This window comes from Dioscorea cayenensis, chromosome 18 (genome assembly GCF_009730915.1).
Source record: "Dioscorea cayenensis subsp. rotundata cultivar TDr96_F1 chromosome 18, TDr96_F1_v2_PseudoChromosome.rev07_lg8_w22 25.fasta, whole genome shotgun sequence".
Lineage (NCBI taxonomy): Eukaryota > Viridiplantae > Streptophyta > Magnoliopsida > Dioscoreales > Dioscoreaceae > Dioscorea > Dioscorea cayenensis.
The window spans coordinates 11487485-11513208 of NC_052488.1; the positions used below are offsets into that span (position 1 = coordinate 11487485).

The 25724-nt window shown below is 32.9% G+C and overlaps 1 long non-coding RNA gene and 1 other non-coding gene across 2 annotated transcripts; one reads left to right on the forward strand and one right to left on the reverse strand.

Moving 5' to 3' along the window:
* Positions 1-9901: 9901 nt before the first annotated feature.
* On the forward strand, positions 9902-12642 carry LOC120283010. Its single transcript, XR_005543039.1, has 3 exons — positions 9902-9920; positions 10420-10491; positions 12541-12642. It is a non-coding gene; the product is annotated as an uncharacterized LOC120283010 (long non-coding RNA).
* A 12138-nt stretch (positions 12643-24780) lies between these two features.
* On the reverse strand, positions 24781-24887 carry LOC120283089. The gene has a single exon (XR_005543090.1). It is a non-coding gene; the product is annotated as a small nucleolar RNA R71 (small nucleolar RNA).
* Between the last annotated feature and the right edge of the window lie 837 nt (positions 24888-25724).

The following is a 25724-nucleotide window of genomic DNA, read 5'->3' on the forward strand; positions in this document are numbered from 1 at the left end:
CCATCTCCCAAACATTTTGAGAGCCAAGCAATGCTCTCATTTGTATACACCAATTGTCATAGTTGGTTTTGTTGAGTCGGGGCACCGGAAAATGCATCATCGCATTTGCCATTTTGGATCACAAGGGCTCTGTACCACTTGTTGTCAAACTTACCAAGAGATAATAGTTTTGTGGTGGATGATCTATTTCCTCTCTCACACACAAAAAGAATATAGAGAAGAAGAAGATGACAAGGATAATAGAACTTCTTTTTTTTTTCTTCCTTTTTTCTTTTCATTATATAATACTTTTTCCTTCATACAAGACACACTTTAATACATTAATTAAACATTGGAAAGACTTTCAAGGAGCAATTATAATTCTCATTACCAAGACTAACAACTTACCCACCTTTTCATATTCCAATACTCATAAATATATATATTTCATATTCCAAAACTAAGTTTATTTTCCAACAATAACCAACCAACTTCCATTTTATTTTCCTATAAGTAACTCATTTTTTCTGTATATCTAATTTTATTTAAATCATGGCTATGACCTCCTGATACAAGACACCAGTAGTGTGTCCTCGAAAGGCCAATTAAGCAACATGTTAACATTGGATGCAATTTCAGAGATAACAAATTTTTATAGAAGTACTACAAACAAAGGAGAATTATTAACATTAGATGCAGGAAACATTATGTGTAGAAGTGTTAAATGAAGTATTTTATGTCCTGTATGAGAATTGCTAGTATGGAAATAATACCGCAAATATGGAACCATACTATTTTCATATATAAATGCACACATCTTATACAGACTACTCGAGAAATTATTAGACAATCCATAAACCAACTTTGGTAGCTTATCTTGTTGTAGAGAATACAAAGGCTAGTAAAAATGGAGATGTTTTAAAGGACTGCACTCTTTATTGACTACTACTATGTGGGATATTTGCTAGGAATAAATAACTGGAAACACTAATGATTAGAAGATGAATTGGATTTCCAGTTATATTAATATATATTTTCTATTGCAAGCTATTTTTTCCATACTTGTTGTGTCATATGCCTTCCAAACCAAGACTTAAGAAGTTAGACTTACAATGATAAAACAAATCACAACAAAAAAAATGACTACTTTTTAATGGTTTGACTGTTCTCATGCACGATTTTTTTTATTTCTTTTTTAGTTACAAATTTCTGTTGCATAGTAGATTAGAGATGAAAAATATGATAGCATGAAAAGAGACTCCTCTTATTGCCTGAACCTTGACAACAACTTCACAGGTGATAAATGGATGCTAGTCATTGAACCTAAGAAGACAAAATCAACCAAAAAAAAAAAGAAGTGAAAATATGAGTAGTAATAACCTAGTAGATCACTTACTCGACAAAATAGAATGAAAATATGGGAGAAGAGGGGTAGAAGCTCTGAGATTATAGAAGCTTACAAGGATGGAGAGCTTTTCAGAATCGACTGGTGTGATCTGAGAACTAGCAATAAGTAAACAAATAGATCTAGGGTTTGTAATTTTTGTTGATCAAAGGAAGAAAAAGAGAGCTTGTAGAAATGAGGAAGTGGCTGTTGAAACATTGGCGGCGTAGCGTTCAAAGATGGGTAGGTTCAAGGTGAATGTTTACATCCGTTTTTCCTCACTTCAGTATTTAAAAAAAAATAAAAATAAATAAATAACTAAAATATGGGTCTAATTCAAACTAACTTCACTCCGTAAGCGGGAACTTCCGCAAATTCAGAGGGTAAAAAATTAATGGAAACAATTTGATGAACATTTTTTGTTTAAATTTTTTATTAAAAAATGTAACTTGCCTCTGAAGGAGATTGAACCCATGACCTCTAACACATCAAAGTGGTGCCTTAAGGAGCTAGCTTAACACTTATTGGCTTTTAGTTGTTGGGAAATAATATATATACATAGAAAATTGATGGACGCTGATTTTACCTAAATACTACTTTTTGATTCATTGAGAACATCAACATAAATATGAACTTCAACGCCCTTGAATGGTGACACAATAAAAAAGCTTGTACTACATACGTTTAATTAGTTGTAAATAATACTTTTTGCGTGTCCTATGCTTCCAATAAAGTGTAAGCGGATATTTAATATAAGTGGAAATATGCTGGACACAACAAGTTCTCAGTTATCACCATTAAATATTCGGATGTAAATTTTAATAGATGATCAAAAGCATGTTTAAATTCAAGTATAAAAAGCAGAAATAGGAAACTATGAAAATAATGGCTTTTTCACCAACAACATGATGAGTACAAAAACAACAGCCTGTAGAGTTTAAGACTGAGGCCAAGGGCTAGCAGACCTCAATGGTGACAAATAAGTAAGCATGCTATGATATTTCTCACAACCAAGAGCATATATAAGCACTTTAATTCAATAGGTAAACAAATTAAATGATAGCTTTTCATTTTTTTAAAGTTATTTAGAATTATTTTTAGTTGTTCCAAATTCCTTTGATTTATTAGGATTATTTTTAATTTTTTAATTTTTAAATTAAAATTTGTAGAAAACTTAGTTGGAGGTTTTTTTTTTTTTTTTTATTTTAATAACAACACAACAATAAAGTGTAGGGTAGTTGGTCAAAGTGTTTGATTGGTGTTTTAGATGCCCTTAGTTTTGAGATTTTCTGGTCTTCTGTAAAGTGATCTGTGACTAGATGGGTCTGCCCCGTAGGCTCAGTAGGTTATGGGTAAACCTTTAATAGAACTGGATTTGCTAAATAGAGCCCGATGGTCCCGATAAACCGGCTGATGCCTAGGTCTACTTCTAATGCAATGGTGAAGTCATTAAGGGAACAAGGGGGGCATGGCATGGCACTTGAGATTAAATAATAGTATCAAAGAATGTAGAAGCGACAAGATGACAATAAGGATCCCATCGATTGCTTATAAATCATAAAAATTTAAGATATTTTGAAATCATTTAAAAATCTTAAAAGTTAAATTTTAAAGTTCTAATAAAGGGGAGATAGATGAATATTAATGGAACATAAAAAAGGAGATGATTAAATTTTTCATCTAACATTTTATGAATTCTAAAAATAATTTGAAAATTATGTTTACATTAATGTTTAAAAAATTTGTTTTTTTTTTTAAAACTTTAAATTATGAGTTTGATAATAATCTAATTTACAAAAGCCATTATGTTAATATTAAAAAAATTTTATTGAAATAATAAATGATATTTATGATTGGACTCAAAAATCCTTTTTTATTTTTTCCATAATCAACCTCAAATTTGCTTACTGACTCGTTAAAAATGTCTGGAAAAATATGGATGCATCATTACCAGTGATAGATAGAAGAACGTTAGGTAGCAATCATCAATAAAATTTTTTGTTTTAAGGGAATTTGTTCCAGGAATAGAATTAATGTTTTAAAGATTACTTGAGATTGCCCAACTTGTTGTTAGTTAGTTTTAAATTTGTGGAGATTATTGGCTCAAGAAATATGTTTTATTATGTGACTGTGAGCCCCATCCCTGTTTAATCCTAGCAGTTAATGTTTTATTTAATCCTAGCCATCAATTTTTATGTTTTAAGTTTTTCGAAACCCTATTCACAGCTTTACCTACTTATGATATAGTCTCACCATTTAAGAAAAAAAAAATGTAAGATCTACTCTTTCATCAAAATGTGGTTCTGGCGACGAAAACTAGGAACTCCCCTCCGTGGATGCTTGATTTCGAGTGTTTGAGGTAAGACTCGGATTTATTTTTATTTCTACTCTTTCTTATGCTTGTTTGTGACATGATTCTAGTTAGGGTTAGGGTTTTGTGAGAATGTTGAATTGTTTTCTTTGAGGATAAGATTTGGAAATTTGTTGTTAGCATTATAGAGATCCCTCTTTAATTTTGGGAGACCTAGAGATATAATTTGGAAGAGATCAAAATAAAAAAAAATTGTAGATTGAGGTCTTATTTAGCTTACTGTGAAAGTTTAGAATTTTTGCACAAGTGTCTTGTAAATTTTAAGTTTTAAAAGCAAGTGACGCGGTCAGGATTTCTGTGAAGCCTTAATCAATTTTGATTTATTTAATGATTGTAAGTTCTTATTTAGATTTAAATTTATCTAAGAAAGTTGTAGAAGATGACTTTAGCTTTGTATTTGGAAAATTTTAGAAATTTTACCGTTATAATTTGTGAGATATGATTAGATTTCTGTAGATGTGCTCAATGACATTTCTACAAAAAACATGAAGAATGATCAGAGAATTTGAGGATCTTAGAAGTTGAATAAGATCTCATTTTTAATATGAAAGTTGTATATATTGATGTTACCCAAAGACCTGAAAAATTTCAGCTTTTATACGCCTTTATTTTATGAGATATGATTTTATTAGTAAACTATCTCGGATGGGATGTCTGAGAAGAATATCAAGATTGATGGGTGTTTTTTATCGTCATAAATATTGAATTGGGTAAGGTGAAAAATAGACACGTTGTTTATTATTAAGTTATTTGATTTTACATAAAATATTTCTCATTTTGGAGTTATATACTGAGATATTTGCATGTTTAAAAGGGGTATGTCGGAATTGCAAGTCGGCAGGAACAACCGGGCATTCAAATAAATGTTATGCATTGAGTAGTGTTGTCACTGACAGAACCTGGTACGCTGAGAAATGGCCACAGACCGACAAGGCAGGGGGGGGGGGCAGTGAACCTACAAGTCCTCAAAACCTAAACACAGATTGGGAGTAGAAAATAAATTGATAGAAATACCAAATATGAGTACAACTTAAGGTTTACAACCAAGCTCGAATACAAAGCAAATGAAACACAGAATGACCTACAAGGAGGTTCGTAAACAACCATACAACTGATACAACAACATAATATACAACTCCAAAGGAAGACATCTACTGGAAGCCTTCTAAGATCCCTGGGTCTACTACTCCTGATATGAAAAGGATTTAAAATAAATCCATGAGATCACTAGCCCAGTAAGTAATCCAAAAACAAACTGAAAGCAAAAGTTAAAGTCTAAAACTTGCACAAAAATCAATAATACAAAATAGTGTAAACAAAACCAAAGAGTAAGGCAATAAATAACATATTTTAGAGTATGTCTCCAAATTCATTGTAAATGCCAGAGATCATTTGTTTATCCTCGGTGACCCGAGCCAGAATAACAAAAGTCATTTATTTACCCTCTGTGACCCGAGACAGAATATCAGGTGGCCGTTGATTATTTCACCGAACGGACACGGTGCGAAACTGCAGTCTCATTTTTCTAAAATTACTTGTCAACAAGGTCAGGGTTTAAGCCCCCACTGATAGGGTTGTATATCGTTCATTTGGAGACCCAAAATATTCAGACAGATTTCAAAGCCAAGAATACAAAATATTCACAAATATCTTCCAAAAATTCATGTAATAATATAAGGTAAATAAATAAATGAATAATAATTAATTAAATAAATAACTAAATGGAAAAAAAATATACCAACTTTCCAAACCTTAACCTGGTTACTATTTTGAAGAAATAGTAACAACAATTCATAATTATTTTACCAAAAACAATGTCATGTAATAACAAAAAGCAATTAAATAATTAAAATAAATAAATAAATAAATAAAGACACAAAATTCCCAACTTCCAATTCTTGCCAGACTCCCACATTAAGAGGTAATGAAAGTTAATTTCAACTAAAAGCAAACATCTCATAAAAAAAATAATGATAAAATAATAATAAATAAATAATTACCCAAAATCTACCAACTCTCTAATTCTGTTTGAATGACTAAGATTTTAATTCCAAGTCATCATGTGGCATGATTGGATGGTCAAAAAAAAAATATTATTATACAATTTGGTTTATAAGAAAACATAAACAAATATAAATATTGGCTAGGTAAAATCCAAGGTTCCAACTAAGTCTAAGAGTTATTTAAATAGAACATAAATAATAGAATGTGATGACAATTCCAAAATAAATTTCAAAGAATAATCATAATTAATTTTCAGAAAATTTATATAAATTAAATTCAAAACAATAAAAGTTTAAATACAAGAGTTCAAGGGATTACTTACTTGGTGATCTTCTAAATTCAAAAGAAATCCAAGATTATTGCTCAAGATGGTTCTATAATCCAAGGCAAAACCAATCAAATAGACATGCATACTTGGAAGAGTTCAAGCACAAAGGCTAATGATAAGGTAGTCAAAAATACCAACACTCTACAACAAAGCATGGTCTTTCTAACCACAAATTAGAACTCAAGGATTCAAAGGAAGCAGCAAAAGCAAAGCATCAAGAGCTATAATTAATTGAACACAACTCATGCTCTACCAACATAGTGGTTTACTATGCCAATATATATAATTTCTCATTATCATAACCAGGATGCATGCAACTTAAGCACTATTGTAATGCACACATATTAAATAAATATAATATATATATATAAGGGTAGGTGTATGCATGTAAAACTCATACACCAATGCATGGATCATGTAAGCTAACATTCAAGGGTGTAAACATATGGTTTCATGCAAACGAGAACATGGTTTCTTGCACAATAAATAACCATGGTCTCATGCATGCAAATATATATGTAGCTCCATGCAAGGATAAGGCAAACACAAATAAAAAGGGTGAAGCTCTACAAGCAAACATCATCATCAAAGACAACCATGGGCACATGAGAGTATAAAATCACCCAGTAAATCACATGCAATTAGACCAAGGTGGCATAAAAAGGTTTCAAGTTCCATGGAGTAGGAAAAAGATAATAAGCTAAAAGGATCTCAAGGTTGTATGAGTATAAGCACAAGCAACTAGGAGCTTCAAAACATGCATCTCATTAGAAAATAACCTATAACCATGCTTAAGATTTCACATACAACAAGCTTATTCCAAAACTCTAGCATCAAACCCTACCACCAACAAGAGAGCAAGACACCTACCTAGACTTCGAGAGAGCACCGGCGGTTTCGTTGATCTCCTTAGCCTCAACTCTAGCCATCAAGATCTTTGGTAGAAGTATGAGCTCCGGCGATGGTATTAACTTCTCATCAAATGTCCCAAGAGAGCAAGGTGGAGTGGGAGAATGGAGAGAAAGGAGAGAGATGGAAGAATGGAGGAGGAAGATGGTCATGGGGTGTAAAGGCTCGGCAAAGAGGGAGACAATGATGGGATGGGCGTCCGGGAATCCCTCAGGAATTTTCTCTCTCAACAAAGCTCTCCCAACAAGGTGACAAGAAGAAGAAGAAGGAGTTAAGGGAAAAGCAAATAGGTTTAGCAACTTAACTAGGTTTTAATGAAAAGGGAGGTAGGTCAACAAATGTTGGCGGGGTCCGTAAGTGCTATAAACTATTTGAATTTTGGATATGTCATAGCCTTTGTTGTCTAATATCCTTAGAATTTATAATTTGGTGATTTGGGAAAAGATAGACAAACTTATGTCTGATTTAGTACTCATGGGTCATGATAGAATTTGAATATGACATTTAGAAAAATTAAATGCTATTATACCATTGAAAATAACCAATATTTGGGAGAGCAAAGTGATAGCTTGATCTTTTGCATTTGTATCATTCTTTCAATTTTCTTGCTTGTATTAAATTGGTTTTTGATATCTTTGAAAATTATTCTCAAATATAGGGTATTCTGAGGAAACTTGTTCGATTTTGGATTTGGAGTTTTTGGGCGTTAATCAAGGAAGAACTAAAAGAAAAGAAGTTATGCAATTATTAGAATTATTATTGGTACCTTTGGACATCTGATACATAATTATTTAAACATTATTATTGTTTTTATTTATTTAATTATTTTATGTTAAAAATTTTAGATAGAATGATATAACTTTTAATGAATTATTATCTTTTTGATTGATTTAATTATGTATTATTTGAATACATTGTTAAATATTCTTTTTTAAAATAATTGGATATATTTTTATTAAAAATGGGATCATCTAAATTTCTTTATTTTGAATTTGTCATACGTTTTGGACAAAAAATATTTTGACACAGTACTCATAGTCCCCAAATTAAATTTGCAATAACGCTGTCACTATGGGTTAAACACTGACCGTGTCGATATGTACTCTGATATAGAACTATAGTTTCCCACTGTTTTCGTAGGTGAAGAATAACGACCTCTGATAATTCTGGCTCATTTCACCGAGGGTAAAAGTATGACCTCTTATAATTCTAGTTCTAGTCACCAAGGATAAATATATGAGTTTTGTTATTTTGTTTTGGCAATAGTTGTTTGGGTGACCAATATGCTCAGTTTTCCAACATTTGTGTTTATTTAAAATAAATTTGATTTCTGATTTTTATTTTGATAAATTATGATTTTTGTAAATAATGCCTATATTTTTAGTGGTGCTTATTGAGCTGTCAAGCTCATAAATGTTGTTGATATTTCTTTTCAGATCAGGAGCAGAGTTGAGTGGCGGATATCTTAGCAGGGATCATTGGGCAATCCCCGAATACTTAGCTTGTAATAAGTCCCATTTATTGTAGGCCTACGTTTTATTTGAATATGTTTGTATTGTTTTTGCAAAACACTTAGTCTGTTTCTTTGTTCTGTTTTGAATTAGGTTTTTGAGGCCTTGTATGTCTACTTGGTTTTGGCCTTATAGGTGTACGACTGTTTGTTGGCGTCCCGAGTCCATTGAGCCGGGTTCAGGGAGTCACATTGACAAACAATGCAAGTAACTATATAAGATTGCTAAGAGATTACTTGGTGAAAATATCTAGGCGTGCGTTTGGATTGGGGTAATCATTACTAAAGAATGGGAATATATACAAATCTTGAGGTTAACACTCGTTTGGATATGCATAGGAATGAGAATGGAGTCCTAAGTGGAGGTAATTGAGGGGAGATTTCCATTACCTCCAAATTTGAGAGTAATGGAAAGGAATGGAAGGGATTTTACATATCTACCCTCTTCTTAATTTTGTAAAAAAAAAAAATATTAACTATTTAATATAAATATTTAATTATAATCATTGAAATAAATAATAATATCTAAATTATTTCAAAAAATAGTCATTTCATCTTTTCTTTATTAAAAAAAACAATACATCAAAATATTTATTTATAATACCTAATTATACTAATTAAATTAATAATAATTAAAGTGAATTATTTAATTAATATTTGTTAATAATTTAAGTAAATAAGATATACAAAATATTTCACAAATTAAAAATTTGTCACAAATAATATTTTTAAAATTATTTATTTACAATAAGGATAAAATAGTAACTTTACCGCATTTTTCCTTTTTCATTTTCCCATTCCCAATGAATTTTATTTCAATCAAATATAGTTTTTATTTCCATTACTATTCCTTTTCATTCCCATTTATTTCATTCTCATTCCTATTTCGCAATTTAAACGCACACTAAGGTAGTGTTTGTTTGGAAGGTTTTGGAGTTACATATTGTTGTACCCAGTCCAAATTTGGACCTAGGATTTTCTCTCATTTTCTGTGAATGCATTAGGGTAAAATGGTCATTTTGCATTAATAGATTTTTACTGGATTACACAGTTGGTTATGTGCGAAAATTCTGCCAAAAACAGGAGGCAATTCGGTCATTTGGATTTTGTTTCCATTCTTGTGTTAGAGGGGCAATAGAGTAATTTAGAAAAAGAATAAAAAAACATTGTAGCGACTCATTACTATAGTTAAACCACTGCTCTCGTAGTTTTTGCAGCTCAAAGACTCGTTGATTCTCGCCTGCATGAGCGAGGCCAACACCATGAGCAGTGCGAGAGTTAAAAATCAAAAATCTTTTTCTCTTCCTTCTTCTTTCCTTCTCCTTCTTTGTTTCTCCATGCCGGCCGAACCCTTAAAAAAATCTATAACTATTTCCGCGACCAATTCCGCGAACCAACACCAAAAAAATTTATTCCCCATATCCTCTTGAGTAAGGTAAGAGCCTTTATCCGAGTTTTTTTACCATGTATTTCTTCCAGTATTTTCATTGTATTCATTGTTTAGAAACCTAGACCAAAAACCTTAGATTTTCCAAGATTTGTGGGAGTTTTTGGGCTTAAAATGAAAGCCCTTGATGTTGTCAATTGTTATTCATGAGAATTGTGGCAAAAATTTCATCGTTTGATGTTGTAAAATGAGAAAAACCATTTGTAAGGTTCGGGGTTTCTATCGTAGCATTCCCGATGTTACTGTAGCACCGAAAAACTTTGGCCTTTTATTGTATTTCTTTGATCCTAATTGAAGCTTTTCATTCATTGAACTTATTGGAACTAGGTTTACTCCATTCTGAGGTCGTTTGGGTCCAAAATGACAATGTTTTTGCCCTAAAAACCCTAAGGTTTCGTATTAGACATGTATAAATGCATTTGCATGCATTTTCTTTTAGCTATCATTCTTGTGTTCATTAGTGTTTGGATTCCCTGCTTGTATCTAGGTGGCGAAGCACCTCCAAAGGGAAGGAAACCGCCAATCAGTGTGCGCGTCTCCATGCGAGGCAACATGTCTTGTGAGTGGGTTATGTTGAATGCACAATTCTAATTGAATATCGAAAATATTTTAATTGTTTTCTGAAATGATTTCCATGGCTTTATCATGTTTTAAATCACTATTTCATGGATGAGAAGAAAGTATAGATGACCGCTAGAAACTATGTTTTATTTGGAATGACTTGTGGTTTACTCTCTGAAAAATCATGAGAACGCTTACTAAGGACATACATGTTCGGTGGATGAATGGAAATTGTTGATTATTACAACGAGTTCATCAAGCTTATGTGTTATAAGTGAAATTAATTATGTATATTCAATGGATGATTTAATCTCCCTAGTGATGTATAATTTCTAAAGTTTTGAGGCATAATGTGATAAATATGGTACATGAAACCTGATGAAACCTTGAATGCTAAGGTATATAATTAAACTTATGTTGAAATTGATGAAATTTGTTCTTGTAAGTATACTGTAGGGTGCTTAATTGTAGTTGATCATATTGTGGTATATATATATCGGGTGGATGTCAATGATTATGATTACTATTTTAAATGGAATTTCTTTAGAATGTTGATGATGAATAGCTTGAGATATATATATGACAAGTGTTGAATTGCAAAAACTGAATATTCTTGTGAATTTCTAATAATAGTTTGATTTAATACTCCTAAGAGGAGATAGTTAACTTGTGAGTATTTTGACAATGGGATTATTATAGATGAAGTAAATATTAATGTTGAGGTAATGACACTATGATAAGAATCTAAGATATGATTGAGTATAAGAAATGGTTGAATAGTAAAGACTTGTTAAAGTAAATACTGATGATGCGTAAAGAAGGATTTAATCAATATATATTGGCACGTGAGATTATAGGTGATGAGATGAACACATTTTCATGACTTTTAAAGGACTTAGATGTTGGGGTTGACTAGACTTTGGGGATTAATGTACTTTGAGGAGAAATTAGTGAGCTGAAGAAAGAGAAAGCTGGAATGATCCTAAGTAACTTGAGGTTTAACTAGACCAAAAGCCATGTTTGTTCTGACGATTTTTTTTATTGTATTTCAAACTTAATGTTTCCTTTCTACCTTATTGGTATTTATTTTTAGAAATGGTTTGTAAAACCTTTCACTTGTATAAGCATGCTTTTGATATTTATGATTATGAAAACAAAAGGGTTTTTATTTCTGAATGGCATGTTCTTCTAGATTGTGGATATTATAATGCGTTTAATATTGGCTGGTTTTATTGTCTAAAGCAATGCTTCAGAGCTTCGCATATTATTGTGTTATTCTTGGCATTTGGACAGAAATGTTTTTGAATGTATTGGCACATCGGGATTGGAATACTTTTTGAAAGTTTATATGCATTGCTATGCTTTGGCTTTGGATTTGTGGAAATAATGTTTATTCCCGATATGTGAATGCTTGTCCTGGATAAGGACCCTGTGACATGAGTGATTCAGATTGTATTATTGCTACAGCTATATGTTGGTTTGGATGGTGACGGCGGGCTAAGGCCCGACTACTGCAGTAGTGGGTCCCAACGGGCCAGCCTTTAGAGGTGGCGTTGTGGACCTGAGTGTTGATTTGTCCAGATCAGGTGGGAGCGTAGAGCCCTGATTGGATGATACATCGGGATCCCGGGGTCACCACACGGGACCGGTGGGCCAACGTCAAAGGTGCGAAGACCTTGACGGTTCTCAACTTAGTCGCGACGGCGGCTAATGTTGGAGAGAGTGTTTTTAGGCCATTGCTTATTTGATCGAGAATTTTATTTGTTTAAGTTGGTATTTCTACTCATTTTGGGAACTTATATCCAAGTATTTGTTTTATACATGTTAAGGTTTTGTCGATGCTCGTGAGAACCTATGTTTTGGTTTTAAATACCAAGGTTTCTTATATTACACTTTCATTGTGTGGCAATTGTGAAGCGTTTCAGTTTACTTATGTTATTGTAAAATGTGTTTATTGTATTTCATTGATTTGTTTTGATATCCTTTTAGATTTGTGCTAACCCATTCACTGAGTGACTATGGTTACTCACCCCCTCCTCCCTTCCAGGTTTTAGTGGTTTGGGTCGTCATAGCGAGGCGAAGTGTTAGCAGTTTGCATTCCAAGTCAGGTTGTTTATTTATTGTTAATCAGGTTGCATTGTATGATTGCAGTGGATCCACTAGTGTTCTTAACTCTGTAACTGTGATTTGTATATCTTTCACTTTACTGTTGATTTTTCGAGTGAAAGTTTTGCTTTAGCAGGAGTTTGTGAGCCTTGCGATGACTCGAGGGTTGAGTGGTGTGTGTCCCTCCTTGGGATCGTCGCGGCGGTTGTCACGTGGCGGGCCCGCGGGTCGGGACGTGACACATATAACTTGAGTTACTAGATTTTTTAGAAATCCAGTGTTTGGTTCATTGGATTCTGAAAACTCATGTAACTTAGATTACATTCAATTAGGGATTTGGTTTTACAGCCATATATCATTTAGTCTCCATGTGGTTTACGAAATGTGGCTCATAAGTATGGTTCATTTGGTGAGATTATTTTATTTGATTAACTAAAAATAGCATTTTAAGCAACTAAAAAGAAAATTGCTTCATTAAAAAGTAATTTAATAATTTATTATATTAAACAATAATTAGCTATCTGTTATGAAACATTAATTTATGTTGATGCCTATTTATCTTTCCATGCTTTTCATATTCCTATAACTCTTCATCTCTCCATGATATTTATGAAGATGTTTAATGTAAATGACTTTTTGTAAAAATCTTATCCTATAAATAAAGGCTTTATAATCTTGTATAGTATATACAAGATGTGAATAAGAAGTTGCCAATGTCTCTCTTCCCTCCACTTTGGGTATTGTACTTATTTTATTTCCTAATTTTATACATGTTTTTATTACTAGCCTCTATTATCTCAAAATAAAAGATAAATTTTGATCTTGCTGATTATGAAAACATTTAGGTGAATGATAATTAAAAATATAAATGATAGATGTCTTTACCGTAAATTGAAGGTGTAATAGACTAATATTGCAGACTTTTTTTTGTGTGTTAATTTTAGTTTCTTTGATTATCAGTTTTGAATATATTGACTTTAAAGTTAAACTTAGTAATTTTTTTCCTTTATATATATATATATATATAAAACAAATATGCATACCATACTTATTTTCATGTTTATTTGATTTTCTCAATAATGCAATCATGATTATATTACTTAACTTGTTTCATATTTTTGTAATAATACCATTATGTCGAATCTTGCAAACCTTGAATTTATTTGTGCCTCTTGACATTCTTGGGAAGAATTACCTATCATGGGTATTAGATGATGACATCCATTTAGATGCAAATGGTCTTGGAGACACAATAAAAGAAGGAAATAAAGCATCTAATCAAGACAAGGAGAAAGCTATGATTGTTCTTCCTCATTACCTCCATGAAGGATTGAAGATTGAATGCCTTGTGATAGAAAGATTCTCTTATTCTTTTGAATAATTTAAATCAAAGATATGACCACCATAAAACTATATATATATATGTTTTTTTTTCGATAAGCTATTTATGATTGGATGTATTCATGGTTATATGATTTTAAAACTGTCAGTGAGTATAACTTTGCAATATTTAGAAAAAGTTCTCAACTGAAAATATGTGGAGAAAAAAAAATCATTAATGAAGATATGCTAGAGCAAACATTCTCCAATTTTCATGCATCGAATGTACTCCTACAACAACAATATCGTGAAAAGGGTTTGGAAAAATATTATTAGTTAATTTCTTGTCTTCTTGTTGCTAAACAAAACAATGAGCTGCTAATGAAAAATCATGAATCTCATCCAATTGGTTTTACTCCATTCCTTTAAGTGAATGCAGTAACACACAACAGTTAGAATTATGGACAAAATCGTGGATGTGGCCATGGTAGTCAACATCGAAATGGTCGGGTTTATTATCATGGTGGTCATTTTAAGAACTTATCTCTCCACCATAAGTGTAAAAAATAAGTGAAAATTGAAAATAATAAAGCGGGAAAAATAATAAACATGTGAAAAATTTCATAATGTCATTGTGATTGTAAAAACTATTGGTTACATATTTATTAATATGATCTCGGTCGAACCCATATTAATGATATTCATTTAGATGTTGCTTATTTCCTTATCGATTTTGAAGAGAGAATTAATCATTTAATTGGTGATGGAAGTACCTAAATTAAATTTTATGTCTTATTTTGATTAATATCAAGTATGTAATTCTTCAAAGTTAATAACAAATTTTCTCATAAAGTTGCTTGTAATATACTTAATTAATATTTTCTAGTATTAATTTATTTTCTTGTTATGTTCTAATGAAGAATGAATATCCGTTTGGTCAACAACAACATTAATAATCAATATATGTGTCTCATTGATAGTGCAACAACTTAAACAATCCTTAATGAAAAAAATGTTTTTCTCTTATTTAGCAATGCAAAAAGCCTATGTTATTATTATATCAGGTATCACGAAGTTAATTTGAAAAACCATAAGAGCTTATTTACTGTTACCCATCATTTTATATTGATAATACATAATATTCTACTAGGCCTCAATAAAACTGAAGTTTTTAAGGATATGCACCGAAATGGATATCACATTAAGACAACAAATGAAGTTAATATTGAATATTTTTAATATTATGAGTATGATCTTAGGTAAAGAATGCATAATGAATAAGTTACCCGCATTTTCTTCTACTATATATTATACGTATATTAGTAAAATTGAAACAAATGATGTCAATCAAAAACTTATAAATCATAATATGTTTATTGTTTTTCATAACCGGTTGGGCCATCACAAATCAATTATGATGAGAAAAACCATTGAGAATTCATATGGACATACAATGAAGAACTAGAAGATTTTTCAGTCTAATGAATTTTCCTCAGCTACTTGTTCTCAAGGAAAGTTGATTACTCAGCCATCACCAATGAAAATAGAAAATTAGTCTCTTCTATTTATTTGTTTCTTAGAAAAAATACAAGATGACATTTGTGGGCCAATACATCCATCATGTGGGCTATTTAGATATTTTATAGTTTTAGTTGATACATTAAAAAAATGGTCACTTGTGTTTATTATCATCTTGCAACATGGCATTTGCTAGATTACTTGCTCAACTAATTTGACTACGAGCACATTTCCTTGATTACTAAATTAAGAAAATATGCCTTAATAATGTTAATTAATTTGTTTTTTTAAACTTTTGATGGGTATTGTACGCCTATTGTAATTGATAATGTACTTCCTATAGCACATGTTCATACACAAAATTTTCTTCAAAATCACTCATTAGGCATTTGCAGTTGATCGTAAGACCATTACTAATAAAATTAAAACTTCCAATTTCTTATTGGGGATATGCTATTTTGCGTACAACAACACTAATTCGCATTAGGATAGTAAGTGATCATAAGTACTCATCTTTACAATTGGTATTTAGTAAGAAACCTAATATATCTTGTCTAAGAATTTTTAAATGTGCAGTTTATGTTTTTGTTGCTCCATCATAATGCATTAAGATGGGTCCTCAAAGGATGTTGAGAATTTATATTGTATTTGAGTTTCCATCTATAATAAAATATTTAGAACCATTGGTAGGAGACTTATTTACAGCTCAATTTCCTAATTGTCATTTTAATGAATGTTTTTTTTAAACATTAGGGGGGAAATAAAGAACAAGAAAAAGAGATTACATGTAATGAATTATCATTATCTCATCTCAATTCTCGTAATAAACAATGTGAATTGGAAGTTCAAAAGATAAGTCCTTTATAAAGGTTAGCTGAACAACTGGTAGACGTATTTATTGACCCAAAAGAGTGACTAAATAATATGTACTACTACTACTACTACTACTACTACTACTACTACTACTCTAATAAAAAATTAATGTCTTGGAAGGGCAAACTAATGATGCATATGAATATAAAACATGCATGAAGCGTGGTCGACCTATTTTTTTCAAGAAGAAAAAATCTCTAAAAAAAAAATAGTTAAAAATCAAGATGGCCAAATCAAGGTTACAATAACTCTAAGAAATTCTTTAGAAGAGTCCACGATTATAACTAATATTGTAGTTCCTTAATAAACCCAAATATCTAAAATTTGTGAAAATAGGAGATCTTAATAAGTTATGTTTTAAGTGGAATAAATTGGAACTAAAATGAAGTCAACGTTGACAACATTATTGCATATAAGATAGCACTTCATGTGATAAATAATGAGGATCATGAACTAAACTCTTCTGAGGACTGTAGATAAAAAAAAAATTGCAAGAAATGGAAAACACAATCAAGTCAGAATCAAAATTACTTGGAAAGTGGAAAGTTTTTGGTCGTATAGTTTGTACACCTAAAGATAAAAAAATAGTCAAATACAAATGGGTATTTGTGGGAAATGAAATAAAAAAAAGATGAAATTGAGAGATAAAATGTGCGACTTGCTGCTTATGGGTTTTGAAAAGACCTAAGATTGATTATGATGAAAAATACTCAACTGTGACAGATGTAACTACTTTTCGATACTTAATTAGTCTTATAATACACAAAGGACTTGACTTGCATTTGGTGAATGTTGTTACAACTTATTTATATGAGTTATTTAAATCATTTGATACTAAATTCTATATGACTATATCAAAGTCCTTGAAATATTTAAAATGCCTAAAGCATGAAATTTAAGTTCTCGAGAACATTATTCAATTAAATTACACAAAGCTTTGTATGGATTAAAATAATCTTGACGAATGTGGTATAATCTTGTTGGTGAATTTTTGTTGATATAAAAATGATTATATTTGTCCATGCATTTTATAAAAAGATCTAAAAATAAGTTTGTTATAATTATAGTTTATGTTGATGACTTAAATATAATTAGACCTCTAGAAGAGCTTTGAAAAGCAATAAATTTCTTAAAGACAGAATTTGAGATGAAGGATTTTGAAAGAAGAAAGTTTTGCCTTTTTAGGAAACCTGTTAAAAGAAAGTGAGATTTATTATTAATAACCAGTGCAGACAATTGATTAACATGAAATAAGGTAGCATAGACACAAAGATTAATTGATTTAACTAAAAAATGCAATGTAAAAATTCTAATGTTACTACCATTGTTTTTTCATGTAAGGCATTTCGGTGGGCTTTGTAATACAACATTGCTGCTCTATGTAACCTAAATTTTATATGTTAGTTATGATTTATAAAAATATACATTTCAATTGATGGAACTACTCTTATGTAGCCATAAAGATAACACATTTTTTTTTCTTATATTTTTCATGGGCATGTACGACCCAATGAGCCATGAGTGTCACGAGTTTGCTATTTCTGGCATGCGTTACCAAAGAGGAAAAGGCTTTATGTTTTGCATAGAAGTTCCATCTGTGGAGACTTTTTTGCATAGACTTATTATTATTATTATTATTATTATTATTATTATTATTAAATAGAAAATTAAAAATATCAGACAAATGAAAATTTCTAAATAATGACATGTAAAAAGGAAAATTTTAATGGTGCAAGAAAACAAAGTCTCTTGGAGAAAATAATGCTTTGATAACCAAGTTTAATGGTGAATCGATAATGATAGCTACATAAAAGGGATAAGATCTAGTATGTGTACATTAAGGAACGTTTTTAGTACTAGCTGTCATACTTATGCTATGACCAAAAGTGTGGTCCAAAACTAGAACTTTTGACATGGAGTTAAATGATTCTATTTCTGGTATGGGAGCAAGTGTTTTTGGCAGTGTTTTCAGACACGGACCCGCCAGGTGAACCGGCAACCCGAGCGATTTGACTTGTACCGGTGACCCGGCCGGGTCATCAACCCGGGTTTGCACCATTTTTTTTAATTCTTATTTTATTTTATAATATATTAATGTTTAGGGGTTATAATGTAAAATTATAAAACTAAGGAAGGGAGAGACCAAGGGAATATTTTTATTTTATTTTTTATATGAATTTCTTAGTTGTGTATTTCCTTGTCAATTAATTTTGTATTAGTTTATTATTATGTTATTTGGTGTATTTCACATTTTTAATGTAGTGTACTTCAATATTTATTTATATAAAATACATTTGGCTTAAATTTTTTTAAAAAATCATGTTTTTTTATTTTTATTTTTTTTCAATATTTAATTTTTTTAATTATATATGACTAAAAATTAAATTATTTTTAATAAAAATTATTGACCCCGGTTCAACCCCGGTTCAACCTGATTGAACCCCTCGACTCCTGACCTCTACCCTTATCCGGTCAATGCCCGGTCCGGATCTGAAAACTTTGGTTTTTAGTGAAGAAGTAAAATTTGATGGTATAGAAATAGAGTTTTGGGTATTGAAATAAATGTGTTTGACATAAACATGCGTCTCTGAAACCAAAATATACCTAAATAACCTACATCAAATGGCATTAAAATATGTCATAGGTATCAACAACTAAATTTGTAAATTATCAAAAATATTATCTTACTCATATAAATGAGTAAACAAAGAAACAATTAGAAACTCAAAGTCCATGTAAATTGTTATTGTGTTAAACATGACAAAACACATAATAATAATAATAATAATAATAATAATAATAGTAGTAGTAGTAGTGGGTAGAATAGCAAACATCATGAGCACCGGATGCAAAAGTAGAATAACTAAGAGAATAAAAAAAGATAATTACAAAAAATAAGATTGGATAGATATAGTAAGCTAAAACAAGAGTTGACAATAATTTATGTATAAATATATATATATACCGGAATTGGAGTTGTTATAGCTACAAAATTTGTACTTTTTCTATGCATGACTAAATAGTTCACATGAATGAGTTCTTCATTTTATTCTCTTTTTGGCATACTACAACACCTAAGAAAAAATTTTAGATCAAATGCAAAGAAAAAAATTACGGAAAAAATAATCAAGCATGCTAAGATGGCACGTACTACAAGCACTTGCCATCAAGCATCCTTATTGCTAAATGATCTTTAGGGTTCTTTTTGAGGTCCATGCTAAAAAAGGCAAACATCCTGAGATCTGCATTAATCATGTGGGCCTCATGGTGGCTATTCCTAATAGTCAAGAAAAAAGAGTCAGTCTCCATCAATGTTGCAGAAGTCCTGATGATCATTATCGTTTTCTTCAGGAAATCTTTGACCATTCTTCTGTCATCGAGGATTCACTTTTAGACAAAGGTGTAGGTAGACTCAGAGCCATAGGTAGGTAATTAGAAAGAAAGAGGATGAGATTGCTTTACTTGGTAATAGATCATAGATGAAGGAGCCATCCCAATAACACTAATCACTAGAGGATTTACAAAAAGCCAATGGATGTTTTGAGTTTCTTCTCACTCCAATAGGGGGGGTGCGAGTCCGAGGAAGATGAGGAACACGACATTAAGAACTAAGGATGAACTTAAGCTTTCGTTTGCAAAAGGGTGAATACCAGATCTAATGATGAAGTTATCAGTCTTCATCTCCCTGCGCTTCCAAAAGTGCCTGCAATGAAAGATGAAGCTAAAGATCGTTGAATCAAGGATCACCTTTGATCAAACTAGGGTATGGAGAAGACCTAGAACCTTTGGAGTTGGTAAGTGCTTGTGTATTAGTAACATTGTCACGCCCCGAACCTAACCTGGCACGTGGCAACTGCCACGACGACAAAGAAGTGGGTCCCATAATAGCCCCACATTCAGGTCGCCGTAAGGCTTAATATAAACTTGTTATCACAATACATAGCTAGAAGACAACATAATAATAAGATCACAATAGGGTTCCCTGATAATAGGGACCCTAAACACAAGTAACATCAACAACAGTGCAAACCAGGGTTTTAGATACAACCAGAAAATACAAATACATGAACAACATATAAAGGTCAAGTCTAGTGGATCCATAAAGTTTAGATGCATACTATAACAAACCTAAACAAGGAGAACATACAAATCTCTCTACTGCTGCACAACACAACTCTGTCCAACGTCACAGTCTGAAAAGATAGAAGAAAGTGGAGTGGTGAGTAACAGATGTTACCTAGTGAGTGGTGTCAGCATAGATGTAACAGAGTGATAAAGTATTTCAAATAGTAATTCCACACGAATAATAACATATAAAATCAATTCCAAGAATTCAACATATTAACAAATAACACAAGGTTCATTAGAAGCAAATAACATTTTAAAACACAATGAACATAGCTCCAAACTACAGACTGGCCTAAAACAATTCCCACGCTAATCATGGCCCCGACTAGCTATGGGACCACCAAGGAGTTTCTAAAACTTTTTAAAAATTTAAAAGGGTTACCTTTCCTTGGTGTGGTGACCCCGGGTTTCTCATATAAAAGAAACCCCTGTCAATGGCTCCACGCACCTCTTGACTAGGGTAAACAAGGGTTAACCACGCCGCCTCCCATCAAGCCAGACCGTGAAACCCCACACTGCAGTGTCGGACTAAAGTCCGCCGTCACCATCAAAACTGAATACCACAATATAATTCTTTCCAATTTTCAATTCAAAGAATCCATCATACACTGTTTAAACCAGGAAATGTACATCAAACCATGTTCCATTTGCAGATAAATACGGAAATATACATCAAACCATATTCCATTTTCATATAAATATGGAAATGTACATCAAACCATATTTCATTTGCATACAATTACAGAGATGCAAGTAAACATATTTCTTTCAAAATAAATAGGTATAGACATTCTAGGTTTAACCATTTCAAGTAAATTCGTGCTCAAAATATATATCAAAGGAAACCAATTTATCATCAAATTTGTGTGATAAAACACATGAAGAAATACTTTAGTACTCTTATTAAATCTATGCAATTACAAATTTAACAACTCACAGAACCAGTTGTCTCGTCCTGAGACGCGCTCACTGTTCGGCGAGTTCCTTCCCCTTAGAGGATGCTTCACCACCTAAATACAAGCAGGGAATCTAAATTCTATTGAACACAAGAATGATAGCCAAAAGAAAATGCATGAAAATACAATTATACATGTCTAATACGAAACCTTAGGGGTTTAGGGTAAAACAATGTCATTTTGGACCCAAACGACATCAGAATGGAGTAAACCTAATTCCAATGAGTTCAGGGTAAGAAGAGCTTCAATGTGGACCAAAGAAATACCAGAAAAGGCTCAAATTTTTTTTGGTGCTACAGTAACTTAGATGTTGGTACAGTAAAACTGAACCTTATACTATGGTTTTCTCCCAATTTACAACACTAAATCAAAAAATTTCTTCAACAACATTCTCATACATGAATCATAAATATTTGGCTTCAATTGTAGCCTATAAATCACCAAATCCATGGAGAATTCAAAGTTTTTATACATTTATAAAAACAAGGAAATACGGGAGAAATACAAAATAAAAAAATTGGATCTAAGGCTTACAGAATTCAGGAGTGAGGGAGGAAGGATTTTGGTATTTGAGTTTGCCGGAAATTCTCGCCGGAAAAAAAAATTTCTTCCAAAGTTATGGTCGGCCGAACAAGAAACAAAGAGAAAGAAAATGAAGAAGGAGAAGGATCCAGGTTGGTTTCTCTCATTCATTCTTTTTTTTTATATTATATATAGGAAATGACCTAATTGCCCTCTTAATAGAAAAATCATAGAAAATGGATCAAAATAACAGAATTACACCTGATTTTTCACATAAAAGCTATTATGCAAACATGCAAAATGCCACTACTGCTAAATGACAATTTTACCACTAATGCAAGCATAAAAATCTAAATAGACCCAAGGTCAAAATCTGGACAGGATACAACAAATATGAAGTATTCTTTTCTTACAATGCGCATTACTTTTCTCAGATTTTATCGCTTATAGATGTGTATTTGTGTTCTTTTGTGCATGTAGGGTTGTGGAGACAATTATGGAAAAACGAAACCAAAATAGGTCATTCAGACTTGGTTGATGAAATCTTCGAGCAAACAAACATGAAGACACAAGTTATGCTCAAAGACATGTGAGTGTGTGCCAAGCTTCATTGTGCTCGAGAGAACATGCAAATTGGAGGGGCACAAAGGCAGTCACACTCATGCGTTCTGACTTTTGCAATGCGTGCAAGATCTTTATCAATGTGACTTTTAGTGAAGATGCAAAGTGCTCTACCGCATGGACGTGTGCCCGTTTATGTGGCCTCAATGAAGAGTGTAGGTTCGGGAGCATTTTGGCGAAGTACTGTAGCAAAATAACCATAGCAAATTACTGTTCACAGGCAGCTGAAAATTCAATTCCTGGAGTTTCACACGGGTGTGTGGAAATTCCACCCGCCCGTGTGCATGCATGATTCCAGCCCTTTTTAAGTTGCTATTTCAGCCATTTTGATGGATCCTTTCCCTATCTTTTTCCCATCTTTTGCCCATCTTTGGAGGCGCTCGCGGCTAGGGTTTGGAAGGGCTTTAACAAGGCTTTTGGAGTGGTTCTATGGCCTTCAACATCGCGTTCCTTCGGAATATAGTTATTGTGGCAGCTTTCGTCAATATCGATTCGGTTGGATGTGCCCTAGGCTTGACGAGGAAACCTTTGGAGAAGATGAGGCTATTCCACACAAACATCGATATGGGCTACAAGGGGGTTTTACTCATGGATTGCATGTTTTTACTTTTGATTTTATTATTGATTATATCTTGCACCATGGAGAGCTAAATCTCTAGTGGGTGCTTGGACTTGTAAAACCTAGGATGATTTTGTTTCATTGATCTTTTATTATGTTTTCTTTAATTGATGTTGTAATTGAATTCCAATCTTAAATCCTTGTTGAGTTGATTTTCCCTTAGAGTGACACTAGGGTTGAGAATCCATCTTTGTAATCCTTGTGGATGAGTGGAACACTATGAGAGTTAAACAAAGCTAGGTTGGAGAGAATTGAGAGGGTGAGTCGAGAGGTAGCAGAACGTCGCCTTTCCCTTCCGGTGTGATTTATCCTACCTCCATGTTATAAGAGTTATTTGTGGTCATAATAGAGTGAAGTACTAAGAGAGGAACTCCGCTGTGGCTTAGTTGTGGAAGCAACAGAGTGAAGAGTTGAAGTAATCCTTAGTGTTGAGGCTTAATTGTGACTAGGGGTCTTTTGCCTGGACCAAAGAGTTAGATCTAGATTAGGGAATAGAGTTTATCACTTGGAGTCCCTAGAGCTTTAAGCAACCTTGCACAGTGCGAGGTGTTGAGACTGAACGATTTCTCTACCGTGGCATAGTGTAGGATTAGTCATGGTTGACCTTAGGTTTGGGACCATGTGTTTAAGGATTTTCATGACTTATTAGACATCAGTTGGGAGACATAATGATTGGTCTTGCACTTGAAGCAATAGTCCTAGGGTGAGCAATATCCGGGTGCCCCACTTTTTATTGATTTCCTTTCTTCTCATTTTATTGTGTCTCTCTTTCTTATTCTTTTTATTTCTTTTGACATTGATATTGCTTACATCACATTCGAACCATCATCATAGTTAAATAACAAATTCTAGTATTTCTGATCACTATTCCATGTGGATACGACTACCCACTCACTAGGGTAATTATTACTTTGACAATCCATACACTTGCGGTACACACACAAAGGATGTGTCAAAGTTTTTGTCGTCGTTACTAGGGAATAGGCGTTTTGGAAACACTTGGCACTTTGCTATTTTATCTATTCATCACTTATTCTATTTCACATTTTCTTATTCTTCCATCGTTTTGATTTGTTTTCTTTTCCTTGGTTACAGCTCCAGGTTATGACCCGGGGAAACCGTTTGACATTGGTTGAAGGAAATCCAAACATTGAATGTAGAATTCATAGAGGGGGAAAAGAACCTGTGTAAGAACATTCAAATCAATTTGAGATAGAAGGTGAAGGGTCTGATAACATGGCAGAGCAGAATGAGCAGTAGAGGACATTCTTAGATTATGCGACCTGTAGTTCTTGGCACACAGTTAAGTATTGTGCGGCCACCGATTACAACTCAGAATTTTGAGCTCAAGCCAGGCTTCATCTAAATGCTACAGCAGTCGGCACAGTTTAATGGTTTGGCCAATGAGGATTTAAACAATCACATTGAGAACTTTTTGGAAGTGTGCGACATGCTCAAGATTAATGGAGTAACGAATGATGCTATCATGTTGAGGGCCTTCCTTTTTTCCTTGAAAGGGAGAGCAAAGCAATGGCTACACTCATTACCTAGAGCATTGATCACTACATGGGAGGAGATGATAAAAGCTTTTCTTGCCTGATATTTTTCTCCCAAAAAATCCGAGAAGTTTAGGAATGATATATCCTCTTTTGTGCAAACGGAATTGGAGTCTCTATTTGAGACATGGGATAGGTTCAAGGAACTCCTGCAAAAATGTCCTCAACATGGGTTCCCCGAGTGGATGATAATTCAGACTTTCTATAATGGTTTGAACCCAAGCACAAAGCAGTTATTTAATGCTGCAGGAGGAGGTACCTTAGGAAGCAAGACCCCCGACTAGGCCTGCCATCTCATTGAAGAAATGACTATAAATAGTTATTAGTGGAACACAAGGGACAGAAAGAAGGTAGTCATACTTCATGAGATTAATGCAGTTACCTCATTGGCAGCCCAGGTTGAGTCATTGAGTAAGAAGTTAGACACTCTAACATCTCTTAGGGTGGTGGCTATAACGAGTTGCACAGGGTGTGGGGGAGGACATGCTCCATCCGATTGCCTGATTTCTATTGGTGGTATATCCTCAGTGGACCAAGTGGATTTTGTGGGTAATGTAATGAGAGGACAAGGAAATCTGTATAGCAATACCTACAATCCGGGTTGGAGGAGCCACCCGAACCTTTCTTGGAGTAATCAAGGGCAACTAAAGATGATGGCACCACCCAGTTTCCAACAACAACAACAAGCACAGTGTAAAACACTTAGCCAAAATTCTCGGGTGGACAGAGAAGCCATAGAGGTGTGTGGGTGCCCCTGTGGGTCGGGCACACGGGCGTGGGGAATTTCCACACGCCCGTGTGGATAGATTCATGGGTGAGTTATACTATCCCAAGAGCACACAGGGGCATGTGAATGCCTTTGTGAAGCTCTCCTGTGGAGTCACACGGGAGTGGGTAATTTCCGCACGCCCGTGTAGATGTACATAATGCCAAAAGGCACGGCTTTTCTTTAAAATCTATTCTCATTTCTTTGACTTTTCACTCCAAAACACTCAGAGAGCACAACTTTCCA